This window comes from Eulemur rufifrons, chromosome 7 (assembly GCF_041146395.1).
Source record: "Eulemur rufifrons isolate Redbay chromosome 7, OSU_ERuf_1, whole genome shotgun sequence".
In the NCBI taxonomy this organism is placed as follows: Eukaryota; Metazoa; Chordata; class Mammalia; order Primates; family Lemuridae; genus Eulemur; species Eulemur rufifrons.
In genome coordinates, this window is record NC_090989.1 from 227,068,459 (window position 1) to 227,096,056 (window position 27,598).

At 33.8% G+C, this 27,598-nt stretch overlaps 1 protein-coding gene across 2 annotated transcripts in view; it reads right to left on the reverse strand.

Moving 5' to 3' along the window:
- The window catches only part of RFX3 (regulatory factor X3), a 284,384-nt gene that overhangs the window by 231,911 nt on the left and 24,875 nt on the right, over positions 1–27,598 (reverse strand). The window contains exons 1-2 of one of the 2 annotated variants that reach the window (XM_069474176.1): positions 17,848–17,913; positions 17,255–17,381 (exon numbers count right to left, since the gene is read on the reverse strand). The exons of the other annotated variant lie outside the window; for it this stretch is intronic. The gene's annotated coding sequence lies outside the window, so the exon portion shown is untranslated. Of the gene's footprint in view, positions 1–17,254; positions 17,382–17,847; positions 17,914–27,598 lie in introns of those variants that run through there. 2 annotated transcript variants of the gene reach the window in all.

A 27,598-nucleotide genomic window follows, 5' to 3' on the forward strand; every position in this document is an offset into this window, starting at 1 on the left:
TCAAAATCGCATCTCAACTTTTGACACCAAAGCCCAGGTTCTTTTCACAGCCCAATACAACCTCCAGAGTTCTTCTCTGACATGGCTTTACATTTTCAGAAATCTGTATCTATCGAGATTGAGAGATGGCGGCCATCCTTTACAATTGACGATTGACAACTGGTGACAATGTTATCCTCTATGCATATAAACACAGCAGAATTGACAAAATATTATTAGGAGGCAATCCTTGTCTTAAAATGAGAGGAATAAGATAGATGACCTTCAAGGGTTCTTTTAGCATTAACATTCTAATAGTATCTGGGTGCCACATTATTAGTATATTCTAATATTCCCTGGCTATTTCTTTTCAAACATCCTGAAACCTGTTCAAGATAATGCTATAATTCCTACTCCATCATTTTATTTTACTTTATAAAAACTTAAAAATAGCACTCTCACAACTCTGTGAGGTGGATTATTTTATACAGGTGAGAGTACTGAGGTCAAAAAGCTTGTGGTGGTGCATCACGAAACGACTAAAGAGCAAAGCAATTTCAAATGCAGGTCTGCTCTACTCACAACTCTGGACATTTCCCAACCTACATTAAATGCCACCATAATAACAGCATCTATTTGTACATCACTGTAACATTGTCACATGTCCTTTCATTTGGTCCTCAGAATAACTCTGTAATGAAATAAGGCAAGTAATATTATTCTGGCCTTATTTTACAAAAGACAAAATTGAGACTTGGAGAATTTAAATCACTTGCTCAAGGATCCTTATAGAGTAATGGCAAAGACAAGTCATAGGCCTCCTAACTCCACATCTAGTGTTTCTTTTGTTGCTGCAATTTACTGTCAATTACAAGTTTGACTTCAACATACCTTTGAAACATTTTTCTTTCTTTTTTTTTTAATTTCAGAATATTACAGGGGTACAAATGCTTTTGTCACATAAATTGCCTTTGCACCACCTGAGTCAAAGCTACAAGAGTGCCCATCCCCCAGACAGCACACACTGCACCCATTAGGTGTGAAGTTACCTGACCTCCCCCCGCCCCCACTTGCCCAATCCTGGATGAATGTTCCTTCCATATGTGCACATAAGTGTTAATTGATTTGAAACATTTCTATGCCTACCCTGTGTAACCTGGTCTCTAAGTCTGAAATTCACTAAGTGTAACTGAGCTCATAGAAATATTGAATTTATGCTTATGTGTGGCATAAAAACTTATTTTTCCAATACAGAATTACTTTTTAAATAAACTTGTCTAAGAATATCAAGAAAATTCCTACCCAGATTTTGAGTGATCAAGAATAAAGTTGCTAATTATTAGAAAAATCCTCATCAAATCCCAGCAGGAAAAAAAGATGCCTAATTTGTTAAGTTTATTAAATTATAAATCAGCCTTCTCTTTACTTATATCCAATTAACAGGAGAGACCATAGTACTGCCTTTCTGTCTTCAAATCCTCAGAATCTTTCTACCAAATGCACTGTGATTACTAAAGGCCAGAATGATCTCATTTAGTAAAGTAGCTTCTTGCCCTTTCATTAGGCCCTAATCTAAATTATAGTATAAAGACATAAGGCTCTATACTCGTGACTGGCTCATGATAAAGGGCATTGGCTAGCCATGTGGCCTGATGAGGTCCTGGGACACAGAAGGGTCTTTTTTTGGACTTTATCAGCCTTAGAGCAGGCAATTTATTTTGAGCCAGAAAAATAAAATATAATCTTAGGCCATCTGGTTCTGGAACACTCTATATTTGTTTAGAAAGGTCACTGTTGTCAAGTTATTGAATGTTATCTCTGGAATTGACAGGAAGAGGGAAGTTTTTGAAAGCAGGCCAAGAATATTAAAGCACCGGATATTAAGGTGTAAAGTAGTATTTAAAAGCTTGAGTTTTAGTGTTAAACAGACCACAGTTCAAATCCCAGCTCCAACATCTACTAATTAAATGACCTTGGGCAAGTCACCAGTTTCTTAATCCAATTTTCCCATCCATAAAATCTAGGTAACACACCCTAGTGGGATATTGTAATGACAAAATGATATTTTTTATATGTATATGTGTGTGTATATATGTATCACACACATATATATTACTAGCTCATAGTTATTCAAAATTTATTTAATTTTTTTCAGTGTAATTTAGGTTATAATTTTTCATTAGTTTTACGTGAAACTAAAATTTTCATTACTTTTATAATCATTTCTCCAGGCAGCAAAGGGTAATTTAAATACAGAATCACAATTTATGCTATGCCTAACAAATATGTAGATTTAGGGCTTATCCTAACAAAAACTTCTATCTATCTTAAAGCATTTACGCAATATTAATTTCTTTTTTAAATTAAATTTATAGCAGTTATCATTTTGTCAGTGAAACAATAGGCTGTTGTGCCACTGAAGAATGAATATTAGGCAATATCAAATCCATATCTAAACAGCTTCTGTGGGACTAGCACTGCTACTTTATTGGACAGCTGTTACAGTATCCTGATGTTGTTATGCAATAGTTATTTTCTCCACATTATGTAGTTTTCCATTAATGTTGCACAGCAGTACTATGATCCAACTATTGCAGTACCAAGAGGATCTAGAGTTGATTTAGAAAGCCTACTTAGGTCTTTTCTCTTTTACGAGATTACTAATGTGGTTAAACATATACAAATAATTAAAACATACATAAAAAGCAGGTCAATCAAAACTCCATCCAGAATGTTGGTGAAGAGCAACATTTTCAATTCATCAGGCCAGAGTCTGGACTGACTTATATCATCCCCTAAGGATCTCAATAGTGGGCAAATACTTCACCTGAACTGTAGTAGGAATTATCCCCACATATAACTTGTTTCCCCAAAATCAAAGTAAACTCGGGCAAAAGCTGCAGTCTTGGGCTAGGAAAGACTTCTATCTGTTTTCTGCTTAAAGTATTAGCTGCTATGGAGTTTCCCATCTGGTGTCATAATAACAACAGGCACACGTTTGCCATATGAACCACTGGGTTCTCTTATTTCTCCATAACACTGACCTGAGAGATCTGAGAATTATTAAAAACAAATTTCTAACTCCAAGATATAGCCAAGAAGACTACCTACAGACTGACAAAAGTCTGAAACATGCATATTGAATTAGGGCTTATAAGGATACATGGATCAGAGAAATGTACAATCCTGTATAGAAAATACACAAGAGATGCTCTATTGACCAACCTTCACTTACTCAGCTTTCTATATGAACCCACATTCTTCAATTCCTCTTCAATCATACTGACAGATGCCCACAGCATGCTGAAAACTCACAGTCTGTAAGAGCCTCTCCAGTATGTTCCTCACACCTCTGCTCTCTCCCAAATGCTGATGTTCTATTTGCTCCAAAACCTCATTAGGGAAGTTTTATAGCTACTGTAATTAGCTAAATTTAATTAAATATTGCATAAACCATGAAAGCGAAAATAAAGGTCTTATATCTTTAAAAACTAAGTCAAATGCTTTGACAAAATTCGATAAAAGCAAGTCACTAGAAAATGTTGTTGAAACAGGCAAAGATAAGAGATTTTTGAAACTGGAGAAAATCATAAAATATGGAATTTTGGTTCTCAAACTTTAGCATAGGGGCCTTGTGAAAACACAGAATGCTGAGCCTTGTCCTCCATAGTTTCTGATTCAGTAAATATGGAGTAAAACCAAAGAATCTGCATGCTAAGAAATTCCCATGTAATGCTGATGCTGCTAGGCTGGGAATCATACTGTGAGAACCACTGCTTTGCAATTATCTACATGAGTGGATTAATAAAATGTGGTATATGTATACCATGGAGTACTACTCAGCTATAAGAAACAATGGTGATATAGCACCTCTTGTATTTTCCTGGAAAGAGTTGGAACCCATTCTACTAAGTGAAGTATCCAAAGAATGGAAAAATAAGCACCACATGTACTCACCATCAAATTGGTTTCACTGATCATCATCTAAGAGCACATTTAAGAATAACACTGATCGGATGTTGGGCAGATGTGGGTGGGGGAGGGGATGGGTGTATACATACATAATGAGTGAGATGTGCACTGTCTAGGGGATGGACACATTTGAAGCTCTGACTCAGGGGGGTGGGGGGACAAGGGCAATATATGTAACCTAAACTTTTGCACCCTCACAATATGCTGAAATATGAATAAAAAAAAGAAATACAGCATAAACTAAATATGATTTGTTATAGATTTATGTATGACTTGGAGTTCCAATCAGCAAACCTATACTGCAAGGAAAGGTCCTTGGTCCTAATGAAAAGATGGTGTATTTTTACATTTTTAAGTTGAAATGTTAATGGGATGTATGTACCTTTTTTATGACCTACTGTCTTAACTGACTTTTTTCAATTAATGGCCAAACTAGGAGAACCAATCTCATCAGAAGAGATCCTCTGTCAAATATGGACCAGAAAAGTACCACTGAAATTTGAAAGTCCCTTCACCTTCACCATTTGCAAGGAGGAAACTCTGTGATTGCCTCCTTGATTACAAGATTTTCCCAAAACACAAGCTCATATTATCAACGAAGCCTTTAAAATAAGTTAAAAGGTTAAGTATCACTATCTTTAATTTACAGATGAGATTTCTAACTCAGAGAGGATAAGAAATATCTAAAGGTAAGTCAACCAACAAGTGGCACAGTCAAGACCCAAATACAGATCTATCTCCAAATATAGTGTTTTTCTTTCTTTTTTTTCCAACCATTCAATACTGCAGTATAATCTTTGGAAGAGTCAAAGACAGGTTAGAAACAAGACAGTATATAAATTGGGGGTCCCAATCCATCTAAAGGTCTGCAAAACAGAAAATGACCAAACTTACAGAGCTGTGAGAACTACATGATTATAAGCATTATATCTGTCATTTTGCACATAATCATAAACAGCATCTATAAACTGAATTTATTATTAAATGGCTAGACAGGGTCATCAAATATAGGACACTGGAAGGCAGCTAATCCACCAGCATTGAAGCAAAGTTTTTGGCAACGCAACACCACTTGAGCAAGAAACCTATGAAAAATGGATGATAGAGTCACACGCAGATGTGGTAGAGTTAAGCAAATGCAGACAACCATGTTCAGAGAGAATAGAAGAGGCACATTAGGTAAACATTGAAGAAATGCATCCAAAGATGTGCCACTTATGGACTGCTTAGAAACAGAGGAGGCGGCGAGGCATCCCAGTGATGGCAATCACTATCAAGATGATCCCATTAAAGCAAGTTTATCATTTTAGAAACTAGAGGCAGATAAAACAGTACTTTATCTGTCTTACAAGGTAATGATGTATTCATGTAGTATCTTACAAATTCCAGAAAAGGACCATATCTGTTAAACTGAATTCAACTGTTCAGTTTTATATATTCATTCTAATATTTTTAGAAAACTGGCCCCAACCTGTGTTCCAGTGTTTGAGACCAGGGAACAATGTAAAGATTTGCGAAAATTATAGGAAACTTTCTAGAATAACTATTCTGTTTCTTTAGGATAACATAAGGAAAATAAAGACTAATATGTTAACATTAAGAATCTAGAAATGGTCAGGATGGCCACAAGAAAATTTAGAAAATACCAAACATGAGGATATGAAGAAATTGTAACCCTTATACACTGTTGGGGGGATGTAAAATGATGCAGATACTATGTATTTTTATACCATATTTTAATAATCTATTGAGAAATAGTTGGTAGTATAATAAAACTAAACTCTTAGGAAGATCCATGAACTGATGTGTCTTATAGGTAACATTTCTCTTCCAAGATTACATGAATACATTATTTAACATGGAAATTTCACATTATAGTCTCTATTCTATAAGGGTATATTTGAGCTCTGTGGTACCTTCTGTTCTGATTCCTGCCTTCTTTTGTGTTAAATTGATATTTTCTATACTACCTTTTTTATTTCCTTGTTGTTTCTCTTACTATAATTTTTTGAGTTATTTTCTTTGAGGTTGCCCTGGGGATTACAATTAGTATTCTAATTTAAAACATTCTGGTCTGTATTAATACTAATTTAATTTCAATAATATATAAAAATTTTCCTCCAATATACTTCTCCTGTCTTGTCATATTTTTGTCATAACAAATTACATCTTTATATATTATACCCCATCAACACAATTTTATAATCATTGCTTCATTCAGTTGTGTTTTAATTGATTGGAGGAAAAAATATACAAATAAAAATGCATTTATTTGTATTTTTATACCTTCCTCTTTATTTCTTCATGTGGATTAGAGTTTACCGTCTACTGTACTTTTATTCATATTTCAACCTAAAGGACTCCCTTTACTACTTCTTATACACCAGGTCTGTTAGTGACAAATTCTTTCAGTTTTTGTTTATTTGAAATGTCTTAATTTTGCCTTCATTTTTGAAAAAGAGTTTAGCTAGATAGAATTCCTGCTTGACAGTCTTTTTCTTTCAACACTGAAAATGTCTTCTAGCCTCCCGGGTTTCAGATAAGAAGTCAGCTATTAATCTTATTGGGTATCCCTTGTAACAAGTCATTTTTCTCTTGCTGCTTTCAAGATTTTTCTCCAGATTCAACTATGATATGTCTAGGTGTGGATCACTTTGTGTTTATTCTGCTTGGGTATGATGAGCTTCTTGAATATGCAGATTAATATCTTTCAGCAAGTCTGGGACATTTTCTGCTATTATTTTTTTAAATATTCTTTCTGCCTCTTTCTCTTCTTCTGGGATTCCTATAATGCCTACATTGGTACATGTGATGGAGTCCCATAAGGTCTCTTGAGGCTCTGTTCATTTTTTCTTCTTTCTGCTCCTCACATTGAATAATCTCCATTAACTCATCTTCAAGTTGACTGGTTATTTCATCTCCCAAATTCTATCAGTTGTTGAACTTCTCTAGTGAATTTTTCATTTCAGTTATTATACTTTTAAACTCCAAAATTTCTATGTGGTTCTTTTTTTTTTTAATAATTTCTACCCTTATTGATATTCTCTCTTTGGTAAAACACCATTCTCACACAACCCTTTAATTCTTTACCATGGTTTCACTTAGTTCTTTGAACATACTTATAATACCTGACAAAGTCTTTGTCTCTTAAGTCCAAAATCTGGGCTCCCATATGAACATTTTTTGTTGGCTAGTTTTTTGGTTTTATTTTTTGTTTTCCTATGTATGTGGCATATTTCCTAGTTCTTTGCATGTCTTAATTTTTTGTTGAAAACTGGACATGTTAGAAAACATATTTTAATAACTCTCATATAATACAAGTTATTAACTCATAATACAAATTATATAATACAAGATTCCTCCACACTGTCTGCCAAAATTTTTAATCACCAGTTTATTGTTATTCTTGATGCTTGTTTAGTTTTTTGCTTATTTGTTTAACTTTCATGAACTCATTCTACAGATTCTGTATTCCTTGTACAGTGTGTGGCCACTAATTTCTCTACGAGTTTTTAAGTTCTTGTTTTTATTTTTAAGCCTGGCTTTCTAGGAGTCATACCAGGATCAGTATATTGTAGTGATAAACCAATGATTCTTCAGAAGAGTTCCTTAAATGCCTTGCCTATACATTTTCTACCCCTTTGCCATAGAGATCTTCCTGGGAAGTCACACCTTCAAACTTCAGGCAGCTTATGAACAGCCCTAGCTTTCATTTCCTGTTTACACAGAGCCTCCAGATCTGCCAGAGGTGACATTCTACTTTCCCAGGTTATTCCTGGGCATGGGCACTGCCTTGCACATCATGCAGCCTTTTAGGTATCCAGGAATATGCCAGAGCTTTCCAAAGTTCCTTACATTGGCTAGTTCTCCAAGATTTCCTTTTAAATTCCTGTCCAAGTTCTTCTTTGCCTCAAATGAAATCATAGCCTTAGGCAGCTGGCATCTTGCCAAGGGTTTGCTATTTTTTTTTTTTTTTTTTCAGCATAATGCCCTGGGGGTAAGCTTTTTCTTCCCTCAACAGAGCTGAACTCAGAAGCAAATCAAATAGCCAACCACTCTTTGAGAATAGAGTTTTCCCAAGAGCTGCAAGTTTGGACAAAATATTAACTATCCTCTAGGGATGGTGCCTTCAATGGAGCTCCAAAACCGGTCAGATCTCTCCATTGTCTGCAGTGCTGCCAGCTTTTGGCTATACCACTAAGCTGTGAAGAAAGAGAACATAAGAACAGCCCCAAGTTAAAATGTCACAGACCCTACTGTCTTCCCAAGATTCACTAGTTCTCTCTTGGACATATAATTTTCAATTCATTCTCTGGCCTGGTTTATTCTCTGGCCAGAATTCCAAAATGGCTGATTTTCATTTTTTACCAATATTTTTGTTGTTTTACAGGAAGAGCAAAATCACTGAAGCCTTCAGTCTTTTTAATTCTGGTAGTTGATCAAGTTCTGAAATATTTTAAATCTATCTCTTATAGTTTTTTGACAAAAAGGATTTTAACCAAAAAGATAAAAACCACTTAATTTGATAAAAATTATACTTATAAATTTTTAGATCACTGAATTTTTATCTCTAATAAAAATTTACTAAAAATCTATATTGTAATGTTTAAATAGGAGAGAAATGGATCTGTGAGAGGGGAGAAAAAATAAACTGCATGAGCAATGCCTTACTGTATTATATCTTTCCTGTTTACTAATATGAGAATGACCAAAAATAAAGGTGATTTCTAGTCTTAGGTCCACTTTCAGTCCCAAACAGCCTCTCAAATCTCTTCTGGACAACAGAAACAAGTTCAAGTGAGGAAGAAAGGCTACTACATCTGGTCTTACTTGGCTGTCCTAGACCAAATCCAATTCAACTCTGACAGGGATTAAAAAAAAAGCCACAGAAAACTAGAAGTAGGAAGTCAACAAAGAAGAGGAATCAGAGACCTGAACATAGAAGGCAAGCCTATCTCTTGAGATTTCTCTAAATAGACTCAGTACAGAGAGATTGGGTTTACCTCAGATTCACCCAAGTATAGGCCACACTCATGAGCTACTGGAAGAGAAAAACTCTCTTCTATGTTAGGTGATATTGGCAAGTCAGGCAAAGACCAAAACTATCAAAGTAGGCCAAGAAAAATAAAACCTTTTATCAAACCTTCAATTTTCAAGAACATTGTTTTGCTGCTTTTGCTTTTATATTCTTGTGTAACAAACCACCCCAAAACTTACTGGCTCAAAATAACAACCATTTTATTTGCTCATAATTCTGAAATCTGGGCAAGGCTCAGCTAGGCAGTTCTTCTCATCTTGCTAGTGGTCGTTTATATGACTACTTTCAGCTGGCATGTGGGAAATGCACTCAGTAGGATGCTAGGATGGCTGGCCTTCTCTCTCCTTATAATTTCAGAAACTCTCCTCTCTCCATGTGGCCTCTTTTCCACATGGTCTTTCTAGGAGGAAAGTCAAGATTTCTTACAAGATGATTCAGTCTCCCAAAAACACAAAAGCAGAAGTTGCCAGGCTTCTTAAGGCTATTACCCAGACCTGGAACAGCTTTAATTCTGTTGCATTCTGTTGGTTAAAGTAAGCTACAGGCCCAACCCAAAATGAAAAGAAAGGGATCGCACAAGGGCGTGAATGTCATCAATCTAACACACTACTAAAACCTCAAGGCCAGTGTTCAGCTGACTGGAATGGAAGCAACCACAAGAAACTATAAAATGGCTAAAGCTAAATGAAGACTGGACAATTAGAGTCAAATTTTATTCTCTATCCCTTCCCACAATGAGAGTCAATCTAGGTTCAGTGAGAATCTTAATTATACATGAGACCTGATTAATCACTTAACAAGCTGTATGACCTTGGACAAGTCAATTAATCTAAGCTTCAGCTCCTCGATTGTAAAACAGGGAAAATTATGTGCCCTGCCTACCTTAGAGGAATGTTGTGTAGAACAAATAAGAAAGAGTTTTGAAAACTGTAAACTGCTAAACAAATATAAGGAAGTATCATTTATCTGACAGGATACTAAGTATAGTCAACCTAGCTAGGCTCCATTCTATTAGCAAAATTATAATCATCATCATCATTTACCCTATATGCAAAATTACCACCACAGCAGTAATATATACAATAGCAAGCTAAAATTGTATTATGTTTTGTTGTTATGAAGAATAATAACACTAACACTAACTATAATTTATTGTTGTCCAATTATATGTCAGGTGCTGCTAAACACTTTTGGCAAACTATAACTAACCCTTAGAATAACTCAACAAGGTATATATTATCCCTCTTTTACAAATAAAAAAACCAGACTTGGCTACTTTAATTAACTTGCCCATAGTCACAAATCTTGTAAGTGGAAAATCCATTACTAATGTCTAATGTATAATAGGCACTTGATAAATATCTGTTGTGTAAATTAAAGAACAAATAAAGCCAGGGCTATCTGGCTTTAATGCAAGAAGTCTTTCAACTATATCAAAGTATTTCTTTCTCACAATCCTTGTTTTTATGAGCAGCTATTAAAACTGTAATCACAATAAACATATCTAATTAACATGGGCAATTTGTCACCTTTCTCATCCACAAAATGGTTTCCCATCTGAAAAGTACCTTTGTTTTTTTTAAACATCTAATCTTTGACCTAACAAGTTATTTTGGGTTATAATGGTCATGTTATAATGTGGGGACACAAACTGGAAAAATGAAGCAAAAAAAAAAAAAAAAAAAAAAAAAAAGATACATGTGCATACCACAAAAAAAATCACTAAAACCAAAAAAAAAAGCAAATTTTTAATAGCAAAATTATGTGCAGTATGAATGACAAATTTTCATAACCTTATATTATGAAAAGATCTTGAAATTTAAAAGGAGGAAGAGGAAAAGAAACTGCCCAACAGAAAAATATATTAAAGACATAAATGGCAAATCAACAAAAGAAATATGAACAGCTTATATATATACTTTTAAAAGTATTTTTATCATTAGTTATCAAACAAATGCAAGTCCAAATGAGAATTTTTTCAACTATCTGATTGCCAAAAATCAAAAAAATTATAAAGATTGATCATACTGAGTGTCAAAGAGCAAGCAAAGAAAAGAAACATTAAAACATTATTGTTGGGAGTATTAAATAGTATAACCTTTCTAGAGGACAATGTGGTAATTGATAAAAACATTTAAAATGTACACAGCCTTTTACTCAGTAATTCCATCCCTAAGAATTCATATAAAGGAAATAATTGGACAGTTGCACAAAGATGCACATACAATAATTAATCATAATGCCAAAATAGCATACAAGATACTACCTAGATGTCCAGGTAGAAAATTGTAATTATGATACATTCATACAATACCTTATAAAAAGATATAAAATTTCATTCATTACCAAGAAAAGATGTTCAAGATATGAGTGCCAAAGTAAAAAAACAATGTTATGACACAATTTTTATAAAAAGTCCATGAATTTTTGTGTTTGTAGCAGAAAAGAGAGCACACACACACGAGCACAAGGATACCCAAGAGCGCCAGAGTGGGCACATATGCACTCAGAGAGAGAAATCCCAAGAAGATGTGACAGTAATCCTGTGAGCAGATGTGCAGTAATCTCTGAGCAGAAGGTTTTTTTTTTTTACTTTCTTCTTTGTACCTTTCTGTATTTTTCTGAATGCTTTATATAAAAGCATATATAATTTTTATAAGAACAATAAAATATTTTCATTTAAAATGATGTCAACCATCATAAGCATGAGGTTCTGTGAACCTTCAAATGTTATTACTTTTAATATAAAATACTGCCTAAATAGCAGTTGATATGAATTCTGAATGAAGATTTACATTTTATTCCTCCTTTAAATGGCAAATTGAAAATCATAAAACCTTTATAGTTGTTTCAATTCACATGTATTAGAATTTGTAATTTCTTTAAAAATGTCACTTAAAAACTGAAAGTGAAACAAACGTTTAAGTGTTACAAGATACATTTGGCATAAGTGTGCTATATTATATATCTCTGAGGAATAACCTGCATACGCAAGAGCCTATAGACTTTGATTCTATAACTGAAAAAAATCCAGCATCACTTGGTATGTTAACTTGGGAGCTTATTAACTTATGCTTGTTATTTACACAGTATAATGGGAATTCTCAATTAGCCATGGATAGATTATCTACAACCACTCTTGCTTTTGAGTTTAGCCATTGTACCCAGAGTGTAAGAAACTTAGTTATTTACTTTGTAGATCTCTCAGCTATTTACTTTGCATGCCAGGATTCTAGCAAAAGAAATGCTTAAAATCAATTATTCAACTTGGATAGTGGATGAACAGGCAAGTGGGCAACTACTAAACTCAGGACTGAGCCTGAATATCATCCAGACATATCACTGCCCTACCTCCCACCAGGGGATTTTGGGGAATGTTTAGGGCCATTTTGGTTGTCACAATGACGGGGGGAAAAGAGTGATTTTAATGTCATTTTGGCCCAGGGATGCTAAATATACTACAACATGGGGTCCCCACCAAGGACTGTCCCATCTTTAACAATATTGTCCCTGTCAAGACAGGGACCATGATTTGCTTGTTGAATGTTGTATTTTTAGCCTACTACATAGAGGGCATTAAATAAATATTTGTTGAATAAAGTCAAAGTAAGCAATTTATGGCACTGAGTGAGACACAGATAATACAAAAGAGGGGAAAGAAGTGACAACAGGGAAACTGGATGGTTTTCTACTTTTACCTGAGTCAGACTTTAGTGGGTGGGCTCCATTATGCTTAGGGAAATTCTATAATTGGGCACATCCATACCCAAGATATTTAGAGAAGAATAACACCCTGCCCCCAACACAAATCATGAAGGGATTATCTTCCATTATAGATATCCAGGTATATGCCTCCTACTACTAGTAAAGATCAGCAAATGTGTCACTTCAAGACATTGATACTAGTGTTCAATCTTGCCTTGGCAACAAGGTAGTAAAACAATGTTGTAGTTTAATAGTATGGGCTCTGGAGTAAGACTGTTTGTTGCGCTTGATTTGACTTTACCATGTATTACCTGAGTAAATTACTTAACATTTTAATATGCTATTTACAAGCCTGGCAATTTACTTAGCATCTTCTAGCGTCCATCTTCTCATCTAGAAAATGGAGTAATAAAACAAGTTCACAACCCCCATTCTAAATTTATGGGCCATATATGTCACACGACTCAGAATTTTTTGAATTTTAGAAAGTAATACTATATATATATATATATATATATATATGTCTGTATGTAACATCCCAGGTGAATCTAGGGCAGCAACCCATATTCATATGTATTAATGCTTCTGTCACCAACAACAAAAAAAGGATGGTCCAAGTGTGAGATAAAAGACCCTTAAGTAGATTCATCTCACTTAATTCAGGTTTTGCAGTCAAATTAGCTTGCCACAAACTTAGGGAACCCTGCAGTGGTGGCTCACACCTGTAATCCTAGCACTCTGGGAGGCTGAGGCCAGAGAATCACTTGAGGCCAGGAGTTTGAGACCAGCCAGAGCAAGAGCGAGACCCCATCTCTACTAAAAATACAAAAATTAGCCGGGTATGGTGGCACATGCCTATAGTCCCAGCTACTCAGGAGGCTGAGGCGGGAGGATTGCTTCAGCCCAGGAGTTTGAGGTGGCTGTGAGCTAGGCTGACCCCACGGTAATCTAGCCACTCTAGCCCGGGCGACAGAGTAAAACTCTGTCTCAAAAAAAAAAAAAAAAAAAGAAAACAAAGTTAGGGAAATCGGTATTTTTGGATCCTTTTGAATTTCAAAAGTAACTATAAGGGTACCTATAGGACCTACTTACCTCAGAGAGTCAATGTGAAAATTAATTGAGTTTATATAAAGTACTTAATCCAGTGCCTGTCACAGTTAGTATTTATTAGTTATCATTATGAAATGTTAGCTAGTTACAAGACTATGCAAGATAGCTAATAGGGTCAACAGACTTATAATAGCTATAAGCAGGAGGGGCTGGGGGTAAGAGTGAGGAGAGGTCCGAAGGGAACCTAAGACAATTATGCTAATCAAAATAAAACAAAATGAAAGCTGACTGACCACAAAGTAACTGCAAGAAAATAATGCATCTGCCACACTGAACTTAAGTAAACATTTACTTCCTTTTGATAGAAGAGAGTTTCTCCAGGAGTTAATATCTGAAGACATTTAATATTTTCTATTTCACATGTAGTTTCCTATTTACAACTCTATATAGCTGTCTTCCTAAAAATGGATCAAGCTTTTGAAGTTTTTTGAGCAAGGTGGAACCAAAACTGGTTTCTCCCTAAGGTAATAAGGCAATTAAGCTTTTGTTACCTACAGCAGAATACAGCAAAATTTGGACAATTAAATAGTAAATGCAAAAAACATACTGAACACTATTTCCCCTTGGAAATAATTGCAGTTAAATTTGCTCCTATGTACCCTCCCTGTTCTATTGGTTTTCCTAATCCAAACTTCTGGAGAAACTTTTAGAGTTATATGGGGAATGAAGGAAATTATCACTTCTTAAGCAGTATTCTATGTCAGGCCCTGGATTATGTACTTTTCATAAATTCCTTATTTAATTTTCACAAGTCTTCAAGGTAATAGTTATGGTCCTCATATTACACAAGGATGTTAACTTATCAAATGAATGAATCAGGAATCAAACTCAGGTTTGACTGACTTGAAAACCCACGTGTTGCTTATACTAGGCCACTTTGCCAAAGGATACTACTTCATTCTCATATTCTTGACTAATTTTTGGCTCCCTTTGTATTTTTTATCAAGAATTTTTAACATGTACATAATAACATGGAATTTATATTATCTCTCAGAATAAATTTTAGATCTTTCTATAATTCCAAATTTGAAATGCACTTGTAATTTTTATCTTAGTTTATCTCTGAAAAAATAGTTTTAAAATGTCTATAAATTACATCTATCATCTTTAGCTATAACAGCTTATTCATCAATATGTACCATTACATTTCTAAGCCATTAGCAGCACCATATAATCAAAGAACTTTAAGCCTGGTAGAGATTTTGAGAATAATGAAGATATTATTTAGATGAATAACTAACCATTCTGGTCCTAAAGATTTTTAAGGGATATGACCTACCAAATATCACTCTATAACCGACTACAGAGTTTAATAACTTTTAGAGACGGTCTTCTTTAAGACAAATCAAAATCACCCTTTCCATAAACTTTCAAGGCATTAATTTAAGACTCTCTTTAACATTTCTGTCATTATGCTACTTTATTGATTTTAGCTGAAAGTTTGTAACAAAAAGAGAAATATAAATAAATTTGAAAACAATCCTAGACTAAATAAGTAGTTTCCGTGGCTTGAATCTTTGCTCATTCCTGTCAATATCATTTTTGCTAGCCTTTTCAGTGCCTCTCCAATTGTTCCATGCTCAGAAAGGACTGTAGAGAAAATAATTGGACTTTATTAGTTTAGAGTGTTTAGTTTATCACCCTAAGAGCTCAATGAACAAGTTTAAGAAAAATAGTATTTGCCAGCTGCTGGATATTAAACTCCAGAGTCATGCTCATTTCTAAAAATACATTATTGACACATGTCCAGTTTGTAGAATGCTATGATTTGAGTCTAAACAATTACTTTTATCTTGAACTGGTGTGATCAACTTTTAACCCTTATTAAATGTTGTAATATTTTTGATGGAACACTGATCGGATTTATTTTCTATTAGCAGATAATTTCATAGATTGTTACTATTCAATAAGGCTTAGGATTATGAAATTCAAGCAATATTTTAAGTTGCATAAAAAAATGATGCTTACTAATGTCATTTTATGTCCAAGGCATGATATATTTAATATGAACCGTATATATTTTAATTCTTATAATTTTTTACATTTACATTTTTAAAACTATACTACTCTCATAAGACCAATTTTCATTGGCCCTGATAAAAAGCTAGTAATGGGTGTATCATGTATACTGTATTAAGTCGATAAATACTAGTTGAAGAGAAGCAAAGTAAAGGAAAATGCCAAGAGTCAAATATAATTCTTGTTTCTAGATCCACAATGCCATTACAAAAAGAAGCATATAACCTTGATTGTCATTACTAGCAAATACAAGAACAAAAAGAGAGGTATAGTTTACTACTTTCTAGTCCTTATACTTGGAAAGCAGTTTAGAGCAACAGCTTTCAAACGTTGTCTCCAAATAAAATACTACTCAGATCCCAAGAGAAAAAGAGGCAAAAATGAACCTGCTCTGTTTCCAAACATTCCCCCAAAGCTGGTGCCTGAAGAATTTCTTTGACTAGAAAACACAATCTGAAAATTACTAATATAATGGATAAGAACTATAGAGTAAGAGTCACCAGATCTGGGTTTACATGCTAGATCTTCCACCTGTGTAGCCTCAAAGGTATTTCTTAACTTCTAGTTTCCCCATCCACAGTATGTAAAGAATTCTTTAACCATATAACTGACCTGTTGGGAAAAGTTAAATATGATGCTACACACAAAAGAACTCTGTAAAGCATGATCTATGTAAATATTAGATATAATTATTATACTATATGCTGTATAATATGTAAAAACAAACGTTTCCTTCCCTACCTCTCTCCTCCCCAAGATACTTCCTTATTTCATATACAACAAAGAAAAAAAGGTCCAAAAATCAGATTGAAAGGAAAAGAGTAGGAAGGAGAGGCACATATAAAATTTCTCTTTATTGCTCCTCTGGGAGTAATATAAAGTAAGCTCATCTCCTACTGTTTTACCAAGAAGAGGATTCCACCAACACATCTATTGGTTAATCTCCTCTAAACTATTTTTAGTGAACATATCTGTAAGCACTTTTAATAGAATTGTGCTATGGGAACTCTTTTCTCCAGATGCATGTATGATTTCACAATTATTAGGTATGATATCAATGTCCATCGTCAGATGCCCTCAACATGAAAACTGAGTGATAAGTGAAAAGAATGTCAGATTGTTTTGTTTGATACAGACAACTCAAATGTTTTGAGAAATACGATAAAGTATTTCCTGGGAAAACTATTTGAAAGAGTTGGTATAAATATACCTTTACAATACTATTTAAATCTCTTTAAATATACTATCTGTGATAAAGGTTATTTTATAGCTCTTAAATTATAATTACTATATAGTGGTTATTTGCTACAAATCATGCTATGAAGGACTTAGACAAAAAACTATCCATTTTATCTTGCTTGTAACCTTATATCCATAAAATTTGGAAAATATATAGGGGAATTTTTGGTGTACCCTGTGGAGAACTTTCACAGAACCACAAGTTTGAAATGGAGGATATTAGCTTCACCTTATTTCTCTTAAGCTTTGTCTCCAAACTAGCAGATTGTGTGTTTATCTTCCCATTAAAGCAGATGACTTTCCTCAATGGTAATAGCTACTTAAACAGAAAGAGTACACACATCAAATTGAAGTAAGGGGCAACTTACTCCCTGTAAAGGAGAATAGATTTTACTTCATCATCATATCTTTGGTTGAAACCATACAAAAAAAGTTTGTAGAAGTAAGAAATGAAAATGTAGTTTTTAAAGATAAATTATTAATACTTTTTAAAAAATTTACTAGATTATATATGCTTACAGAAAGTAAACCACATGATTATGTTAAAATAATATCAATTCTAATCATATAGCTTTCATTTTTTAAAAATTAAGAAATGTTAAAATAGCAATTTTTCATCATCCTGAATGGGCTGGCGACTGCATTTCAGCTACTTAGAAAGGAAAGGAAGTAATTTGGGTATAAATATTATCTCAAAGACCAATGATGTTTACATTACCCACGGACACTATGCCTATCCCTCTGATGTCCCTTACCCAGCCACCCACCCCCCTGCTCTTTTTTACCTTTCTGAATGCCAATGGAAGACCTCTCTTTAAAGTGCTCTTTGTAGTAGAAGCAGAAGTTCACACAACCAAGCTGCTGCATCTTCCTATATAACCAAACCATTATTGAGTAGGGGAATTATGACATCAGCAGTATGCTAGCCAATTACTCTAACAAATAGTTAATATCCACTGATACGCATGCTATCATGTCATTGGCTGAATTTCAGAAAGTCTACTGCTATTATTTTTCTACCTATAATTGGAACTTACTCTGATACAGGGTTGAGGTTTGGTAGTTTCTGAAACCCCTATGGAAATGCATGTGCCATACATATTTATTTGACTGCCATTTCAGAATGCCAAATCCAGACAATATACAGACCGATACATGGGTATCAAAGAGAAAAAGACTAATCTAGGAGTCTCATATTTGTGCTCTCATTAAAACACCCTGAGTAGTGCCTGAAAATTTTATATTATAGGAGCTCCAATGCTCTTTCACTGTTTCCCTACACACACTGTGTGCTAGCTATTACTTGTAAATGCAGCATGCTTTTAATCCTACCTGGGGCAGATTTGGTGGGGGCTGGGGGCCATTAGTAGATGGGAAGGAAGAATTCTCTTGTGGTTTCTATACCACCACAGAAAGCTAGGCTAACCGAAAGCATTTAAAAATATGAACCATAACCACATAACAATGTAAAGAATAGTCAAATATTGTTTTCTCTAAAACATATATAGCAGTGAAAGAAAACAAAGTTCCTTACCATATTAACTGTTGCCCACCACAAAAAAGGAAAAATCTGTCTCAAAATCTTATGTGTAAAAAAGACTATTGAAAAAATTCAGACATGAGATCCCATATACGGCATGTCAAAATATTCTGTTTTACATACTTATAGTTCATAATTTATAGAGAATGTGATTTAATTACCTCATATTCTTTCCATAAGCCAAACTCAATGTATTCTCTACCATAAAATGCCAGAATGACCAAGAGGCCTAAAATATTAAAAGTAAGAACAATTAGGTTAATATTAAAAATGAATTCTCTGATATCTGAAAGCTATGTGATTATTTTAAATTATTGTTTTTGAATAAATATTAATTACCAAAATTATTTTTTCTTCACATGAATTTATCTAGATTCTTAAATATTTCTTATTTAGCCATAAAAGATTTTATTTTGATTTTACATGAAATTTTTTATTTTTCAAAGAACAGAAATCAAAGAATAATCATACTATTCTAATAATCAGAAAAAAAATAAGTGAGGGAGAATAATGAGAAAAAGGATTCTTTGAAACAACATATACTTTTAAATTGTGAAGAGAGAGCAAACAATTTTGGAAATCAGCCTGCAAATTTCTTACATTTACAGAAGCAAAAGTGAGAATGGATTAGTAACTGACATACATATGCTCATTCCTTAAAAATAATTCCATTTTATGAAAATTTAAAAAAGAGATCTTTCATTTAGGGAGAACAACAGGCAGGGTTATTTTAAAACTAATGATCTTTGTTGTTAATAAAGTAAATTTAGGGTAGCAATAATATAAAACATATACTTATATGTTATTTGTTTATATATGTTCATACCTTCTTTTGCCCTAAATTTGGCCCATGATATCAGATTTCAACTTAGTATAGAATATATCTGATCATTTAGTCAACTATAACAGCATCATAGCTGCTTGGCATGATTTAGTTTTGTTTCCTTTTTTTTTTAAAGGTAAAGGTGATATTAAGTGACAGTTGCCATAAATTTTTATATTGGTCCATTAAACTAAGAAAAATAACAAAGCAAACAGGCACAGCTGAGTAAACATGAATAGGTAACAGTCTAAGTACACATATTTGGGGTTACTTGAAGAAGACAAGACAAGGATCACTAAAATAATCACAGGTGTTTTCTGTGTATTTAAGCAATTTCAAGTCAGATGCAGCAAAAATGCAATATCTACACTAATTAACACACTGGAGTTCTCAAAAAAACTTGGCAATTTTAATCCTATTATCAGATTTTCCTGTTACTTTATTTTAGTCATTATGAAATGTAGTATATTTTCTGACATGGGGTATTATTGTATACATGTATTATCATAAATTAAGTAAGTAAATAATATGTCAAAAGAAATTTGAGCAACATGATTACGAGTTAGACATATTCGCAATTAAATGTTTATAAGATAATTCGACTTACTCCTTTAATTCTAATCCTTTTCTCCAACTACCGTTGCAGTTAAAAATTCAGGCTATTTCACAGTTATCTGTAGTCCTTTACTGCTCTCCAAATGGTTAAAAATAAAACCTCCTCTTTGAACACAACCTTCACTATTCCCCACCTCATTTTGAGCAAATATGACAATTACTCAGGATCTCGTCACTTTTTAAATTATTCCAACTACCAGAGCTACATCAGTTTACTAGTGATACAAATTTGTATTTGTCACTCATCATTTTCAACTTAAAACCCAATTAATTTCTTAAACACTCACTCTTGTATATCATTCAATTATTCATTTAAGATTGATCAGCTATGTTGAGTACAACACGTACAAAAATTAAATGTACATGGTCCCCACATACAAATAGTTCACAGATGACCAGGCCAATCATAGCAAAATACCATCTCCCTAACATCCAAAGTTAGCTCCACAAAGCCATATTTTTCCTGTTTCTTTCTATATTCCACAATGACTTTTCTCTCATCTTTGGCATAACTATTTAAAATATCTCACCCTTCAGCATTTATTGAATTATTACTTATGTGCTTGGCAATATGCTAGGAGGTGATTAGGTGCTAGAGGATACGATAGTGAGCAAAACATGGCTATTTTGCATTCACATTCCTTTCTACTCACTCCCAAATATCGTCCTTTTCCAGTGGCTCTAATTCTCCTGGAACCCAGTGATCTTTCATCATTTTCACTCTCATTTTCTCATACCCCACACCACCCTGAGACACAGGCCATTGCCTTTAGAGAGCCTGCTTTAGCCCTCAGGTCAGGTACTTCCCCATGAGGCAAGAACTCTACACAGCCCTGGGCCTTGTTTTCTTACTCCTTTACAGTCTACCTCAGGAGATCCTCAGGACCCCATATTCCACACACAGATGGAGATGCAGGCATACCCACCTCTAGGCCTGAGGGGTAATCAAGAGATAGTCTTGCAAGGGGTGAGGCAAGATTGCTTGGGGGACGAGCATGTGGGCATGCTATGGCAAAGAGCCTAGGGTATGGGGAAAAGGAGGTAGACTGTAGGACAGGAACCAGGTGACAGAGGGTCAGTTCTCCCTTTGCCACACTATGTTCTAGAACAGAACTGCTACAAAATCTGAGAATTCTAAATGGTAATTCACCTAATGAGATGTATTGGTCAAGTTAGGAGGTTAGAGCATATTTTAAGTTTCTTCACTTATATGCAACATTAAAGTATATACAAATACAATGAGTGAGATTCTGTTTGTAAATTCTTGCTTCCACTGGTATTAAAGATGGGCCTGCTTCACACATCCCATTTCCACTGATAGTTCCCAAGTCTTCATTGTAACCCACCAAATATTATAATAGTAGTAGTCTCAATAGAAGAAGTAGTAAATGTAGTGCTCATAATACCTCCTCTGAGGTTCCTAGCATGGTACCAGGCATCTAACCTAGTTAGGCTCTTTTATACTCTTGGTAATATTTACAACCCCACTGGCTAGTTGTTGTCTACATGTTATCCATGAATTTAAAGTAACAGATTAGCAGAAATAGTATTCCAACCAAGGTCTTTCTGAATTAAAAGCCCAAATTCTTTACCTTATGCTTCCTTTCAGATGACTGAGAGAGATTTACCTGATTTCAGACTCACTCTCTGTTAATATGTCCTACACACATATGCCAGATTAATCTCCCCAAAGGACCACTTTCATCTTCACATCTGATCCACTTTAAAAAACATACACTTGCTGGTTATGATATAAACAGTTAAGTTCCAAATCCTAATTCTTTTTCCTTTCCAGTCCATCTGCTTCCTCATTTCCCAACAAACTCTTCAAACTCTTTACACCAAAATCATACTTGCCTCCACCCCCATCACATACTTAACCCCTTCCTCACAGCCAACACACCTCCAAAACAACATTTAAGATCTACTTCATGCCTTACCTCTTCTCTGAAGGTTTCCCTAACCACTCAAACCTCTAATCTTTATTATTTCCATTTTTCTACATCCCCATAATACTGATAGCCTCTAATTAGTCAATAAGTAATTAACATATGTACTTAGCATGGTAAGAACACCAAAAGATATCACACCCCTTTTGACTTCAAATCACTTTATGGAGTTAATCTTGTCAGAAGGCACTACAGGAGCAACTGGTAAAGTGGCTCTAGAGACAGAGTACCTGGCTGAAAATCCTGCCTATGCCTATGCAATCATATATTTGCATAGACTTTGGTGCTAAATTTGCATAGTATAGTAATATGCAGCACTTCGTTTAGGATAAGCACAGTTTTGGTCCTGGAACCCATTTAGATCTTGAATTTTTTGAGAACCCAAAAGAATTTTTGTTCAAATGTGTTACATCCAGTTGTGTACTGGTAAACGTTTAATAACCAATTCTTCCCCCTTCCCCTCCCCACCAAATAAAAGAAAAAGCCAGATTTGTAGTTTCTGCTCATTTCCATGGTGTAAATACTCCCAGCATGGCTAGCTTAATGCAGAGTTAAAAAGAGATGAGCAACATTGACTCTCTCAAGCTGTAAGAACAAGCTTCAGTACATCATTAGTTGTATCTATCCACATTCATCTTATTTGAAAGTAAAATGAATATAATAAATATTTACTAATTTTAAATGACAATAAAACCATTCTATGTTAACATAAAAAAAGTTATGAAATATATCTAAATTTTCCAAAGCAAAAAAGATTTGATGAGAAGAGTGGAATTATTTTACCTTTTTATAAATTTCTTTAAAATCTTGCTTAATAGAAGACAGTTCAATTCTCACATCTACTTCTCCACTCAATCTGCTGTTTTGGTTGAAATATAGGAAAAGAATGCAGCTACACCCAGATAGGTAGTTGAAAAAGGGAGGACTTCCTGGGGCTGAGGGGTCTTCCACTTGCACTTTGAGAAGCATTTATACACAGTGTACAATCTGCATAAAAGACTTTGGTGTGAAGAGACCTTACCAATAGTGAGAGTCTGGAGTAGTTTGGTAGTTTAATTAGTTTTTCTCACCTACTAATTATCTCAATTTGAAGAATTATAAATTTAGATTACTCTGAAAAGAAAGTCCATGCTATTTCAAATGTGCGTGTATTACATATGTAGGTATATAAATGTATATGTATACATGCTATATTTCCCCCAAATCAATCACTCAAAGTGCTAAGACTATCAAGGAAAGGAAAATAACTACAAAGTAAGAACTTCCCCATTTTTAGGAGAAAAAATTCTATGCAGCAAGAAAATTTATGAAGTTAATGTATGAATCTTCACTGAGCTGTACGTAATATTCAATTAAGCATAAAAGGTACAATTACGTTCTACAGTTTTACAAGTGGACAATTATACCATACATGATAAGTCATAGTTACATATTCATTGATGTCCAAAAAATGGCTGCTATCAGAATATAATTATATTTTCACTCTGAAATTTAAAATTTCTGAATTTAATATTTTTGGCAATATTTAATTTTTTTAAATGTTATTAAACAGTTTAACAATATAAATATATAAGTTGTAGTCAAGAAAGAAAATCAGAGCTACTGCTATCAGCTAATGGTTTTATCTGAAAGACTGTATCTACGCAACATTAAGTGTTGTTTCCCTTGGCTCTAAAAGTATTTCTTTAGCCTGATATTCATTCATCTCACCCTTAAAATATCAAGGCAATGTTAAGCACATTCTGTGCCTCTTCCTTTCCTTAAGCTTGGGCTGAAACTACCCTCCTCAAAGAATTGAAATAGGATAGCCATTGCCTAAACCAGTTTAATCCCACATGCTACTTCAAACTCTTATTATATTTCAAACCATTTCTGTTCTTTTGCAAATATTATCTTCTCATTAAATTAAATGCCTTTATGGTTACTTAAGCAAAAACAGAATATGCTAAAATGTAAACTATATTTTGTAAATCAATGATGAGCACGTTGAATATTTTTTGAGGGGGAGGTTAAAAAGTACCAAAGGTAGTCAGATTTTTATGTGACTCCACACTTGCCTTCCTTCTTCTAAGCAGAAGCTATATTCATTTTCAGTTCTCTTATATCAACAATGTAAGCTACTTATACAAGCCTGGGCAATTTAGTCATTTCTGCTCTTATATTTTTTTACATGGAAGAAAACTTTAAAGAGAGGCTAAATGTTTAAATAATATATGCCTACAGTACATATTTACTAAAATGACTAAATTTGTTCTATTAAATTCTACTCTTTGTGCAGTATAAGTATTTCATCTTTTAGTGTACAGTTTTCCTATCAATTATTGCTCTTGTAATCTTTAAAGATCCTGCCCCAAGATTTGAATCTGTGAACAAGAGGGGTCACTTTATAAAAAAAGTTTACTCTAAAGAATTCCTAACCATTGACCAATACTGAAAATGACTTCATAAACAGTGCATAGCATCCCTCTGTGCAAACAATTTTTATTGTTTCTGATTACATCCAGTTCCACATTACTGTTTTCAGCTGCTACACTCTCCTGCAAAACCCTCCTCATATCCTACACCACAAAGACTAAGCCAGAATAATGAAAATGGCAATACTAGCTACCACAGTTTTAGTACTAATTCTAGACTGTCATGCTAAGCTCCCTACATACACTTATGTCGTTTTATCTTTCACTTTATCTTTCATTTTATAACCCTATTGAGTTAGTAATATCCCTATTTTTATATTAAAAAATCTGGCATCAAAGCAGTTATGGAATTTATTTAGGGATAATTAGCCATCAAATGACAAAGACAAAACCTGGATTTCAGCTCATGTCTGTCTTATTCAAAAGACTAGGACTCACATTTTTTCCCTAATAATTTTGCAAGCTAGCACACCTCATACAACATGTGCCAGAAATTTTTTTTTTTTTTTTTAAGCTAAAGACACAGTAGTCTTGGATATTAGCGGAAGTAGAATTGGCATGTGAGTGTCTCACATAGCATAGTCTGGGTCTTTGTGGAAATTTCACAGTCCCATGTAAGTACTACAACAGCCTTCCATTAATATTGTGACATTATGTCCTGACAAAAATCTATATTCAAGATTAGCTGCAGGAGGTAATCTTCCCACAGATCTCCTTCATAATACTGAACCTGTGTTTGAGTCTTCAAGAGTGAGCTGCGCTTTAATACTCATAGACTGATCTACAGTGCTTATACCACACCTCATAATGTCAAAGATAGGGACAAAGTCATTAAATATTACAATGTGTACCAGGTCAGGATACTCAACTGCTAAACTACAATACAGAACAGTTGATAGGCAGTACTGTTCAATAAGGTGCTACATAGTCACTGCAGAAGTCACTATACTATGTAACAAAATAAGCAGAACTATCATTGAAGCTACAAGAGCAACATGATTTTTTTTTCTAGAAAAGTAGACAATTCACTGTTGTTTAAGTGAAGCTTAAATTCCAGTATTAAACTCACTGTGGCTCTATTGGATTATTAAGGGATAAGGAATATTCAAAATATTTCAGAAATTGATAACCTAGTGGTGAAACTTCTAAAAGTTGAGTTATGCCTGAGTATTTATATTGAATTGGAGCAAGAACTCACCACTCAGCAGGGAAAAGCTTCTTTGGTGAAGCCACACTGATCCCTGGATCTATGGTGCCTCACAAAAAGAACTTTTAGTAGGAAGTTAATACAATATTAGATGAGTATATTAAAATATCTCAATGGGGAAATGCCACTGTGGGTAAGGTATTATTATAGAGATGTAAAGCCAACTTAATCGCTGAAAAACATCTCTACCTAAAGCAAATTTATTGTTTAAAAAAATAGCTTATACTATACCATTTACTTGTTCTATGCCATGAGCTTGCTTAAGAGGTTGATTTTACCTTTTGCTGAAGCTGTGTATTTTCTAATCTGTTTAGGGCAGCTGTCAAGTAATCAGAGTAAGCAGTGCCATTTTAATAAGGAAGTCTTTTAATGAAATATAATAGGTCACAAATACCTAATTTCTGCTCTTTACTGTAATTGCCAGTCTTACTATAACTGCCACTTTAACAATCTTTTCCAAATGCTGACACAAAAGATGAACAAATCAAGGGTATTAGCATGTGTGTATATTTACAGCTTATTGCTGTCAAAGACTGTAGTTCCACTCCCAGCTCAGCAGCTATATGAGGATCTGTTTCTTTTGATGGAAGTATCCAGTTTCATTCCTGTTGTGAATGTATCTGAATTAATCTCCTTTTCATAGCCACATTAGCCAATACATACTAAAGGCTACAGAGCAGAAATGTTGACAAAGTTTCAGCATAATATTACACCTTAGGAATATCAAAGATACTTTTACTGTCACTGTAAAGGATTATATATTTTACTACTTTATTCTTTCTTCTTTAATGAACTCTGCTCCACTAGTTGTTAGTTCTTAATTTCAAAAAAATACTGTTTATACATAGTTCCAATAACTTATTTTCTTAGATAAATTTTAAGTTTATTATAATCATCAGTTTTATATAAACAGCTACTTAAATCAAAATCACATACATAAAATTACAAAAAGTTGCTGCAAAATTAAATAAAGGATCTCAAAAGAGAAAACACAAATATTTTTATTTTTAAAAAGCACATTATGATTATTTTGCTACAGTTCAATTTTAAGTACTTGATAAAGTAAACTCTTTTAGAAATACTACCTTGGAAACTTCTTTACATAATAATCCTTTTAACTTTTTGTTTTGTTTTATTTTGAGCATACTATTTTTTTTTTAACTAGTAGCTTTTTAAATTTGGTACTATTATTGCTATTTTAATACCAGAAGTCCTGTGCACAAACAGTAGTAGTTTTATAAGAAGTCTGCCCATTTTTGAAAGGCTAAGCTTCCCCAAATCAAACTAGCTTACTGTGAAAAGAAAACCATGACAACTGTTTGTACCTCTTGCTTTATTATTACATCCGGCCTGGTCACTCTTAGAAATTCAATCTATTATGGTTGCTAGGAGTCTGTTGCTGTGCAACCTAAAAGGGTATGCTGTGCTTTCAGGCTAAGGAGTGCTAATAAACCTGTAGGCTTCCCTCTATGGGTCTGACCAGTGTGTTTAAAGGGCTTAATACTTTTCAAGAGTGATTGGCCCACAATTCAAGACACATCCTATTAAAAACAAGTCACACTGAGAGATTTCTAACAAAGGGACAAAATGCTAAACATACACAAATATTCAAAATGTATCCTCAGAATCCCTAACTAATTTGGTAAAACAAACAATGAACAGATTATGATCTACATTTCAATTATACCACCTACCACCAAGTTTTTATTTTTATACAGTCCCCTAAAAGGTTATAATAGATATAAATGAACTGAGCAAGTTTCAGGAAAAAAAAGCAGAACTCAATACCTTCAACTCTTTTTTTAAAAAAACTATCATATAGACTGCAATGATAGAAAAATAATTAAACCTAAGATCCCAAAAATGTAGTAAAAACAAAATGCATTCCCCCCAAAACTTATTGAACATGTAAAGAAATTCTAAATTTTATTTTATTATAAAAACAGATAATTTATTTCTTTACATCCCTTTTGGTCAGTAATAATTTT